Genomic DNA, 1,220 nt, shown 5'->3' with positions numbered 1-1,220 from the left:
CGTTGTCCGCCCCCGGTAGCTGAATGGTCAGCGCGACAAATGTCAGTCCTAAGGGCCCGGGTTCGATTCCCGGCTGGGTCGGAGATTTTCTCCGCTCAGTGACTGGGTGTTGTGTCGTCCTAATTATCATCATTTCATCCCCACCGACGCGCAAGTCGCCGAAATGGCGTCAAATCGAAACACTTGCACCCGGCAAATGGTCTAACCGACGGGAGGTACTAGTCACACATGTCCACGTTGATCAGTTTTGTATTTATTACTGCCGTGTGTCAGATAATTTATTTTAAACCGATTATTGCCCTTTACGAATAAATCAGACATGTCAGTCCAATAATTGTTATACCGAACGTTAAAAGCCTGTTGTTGTAGGATATGTATCGTTTAAGAAACAGCGTATACAGATTACAAGAAAAAGTATGATCCCATACCGTCACGCAACCGTTTCTGCGAGGATAAGAACTACCTGTCTGTCATAATTCAGGAGATATGACATCATGGGCTCTGAGATCCGTGAAAAACTGCCGCATGCTACATGACGTTGTTACATCTTTTTGTACTACGAGGGTCGTTCAATAAATAACAACATGCATTTTTAAAAAAAGCCATTGATATACGAGTACATAGGCAACGGCCTTGCCGCAGTGGATACACCGGTTGCCGTCAGATCACCGAAGTAAAGCGCTGTCGGGCGTGGACGGCACTTGGATGGGTGACCATCCGGGCCGCCATGCGCTGTTGCCATTTTTCGGGGTGCACTCAGCCTCGGGGATGACAATTGAGGAACTACGCGACCGAATAGTAGCGCCTCCGGTCACAGAAAACCATCATAACGACCGGGAGAGCGGTGTGCTGACCACACGCCCCTCCTATCCGCATCCTCAACTGAGGACGACACGGCAGTCGGATGGTTCCGGTGTGCCACATGTGGCCTTTTATTAATATACGTCGACAAACGACCTTGTTGATGCTTCATGTTTGGTGTTTGTTCTGTGCACCGGTGAAGTTTCGAACCGTTCTGGCAGATTGCAGAGTCGTAGTACAGCGTCAAAATGGTGTCTACATACGACTCACTTTACAAGCATCGTGCTGAATTCTTGTGTGCAGAAAAAGGAACCGTGGTGAACATCCATAAACGTTTGTGTGCAGTGCATGGCGATGCTGCAGTTGATAGGAGTAAAGTTGGGCGATGGGCAAAGAAAGTTACATCGTCAGGAAATGCA

General features: G+C 48.2%; 1 pseudogene; it reads left to right on the top strand.

Annotated features, from left to right (window-relative positions):
- The first annotated feature begins 623 nt into the window (after positions 1–623).
- LOC126102394 (5S ribosomal RNA) lies at positions 624–741 on the top strand (annotated as a pseudogene).
- Positions 742–1,220: the final 479 nt, after the last annotated feature.

This window comes from Schistocerca cancellata, chromosome 9, assembly GCF_023864275.1.
Source record: "Schistocerca cancellata isolate TAMUIC-IGC-003103 chromosome 9, iqSchCanc2.1, whole genome shotgun sequence".
NCBI lineage: Eukaryota > Metazoa > Arthropoda > Insecta > Orthoptera > Acrididae > Schistocerca > Schistocerca cancellata.
This window is presented reverse-complemented; position numbering and strand designations above follow the sequence as displayed.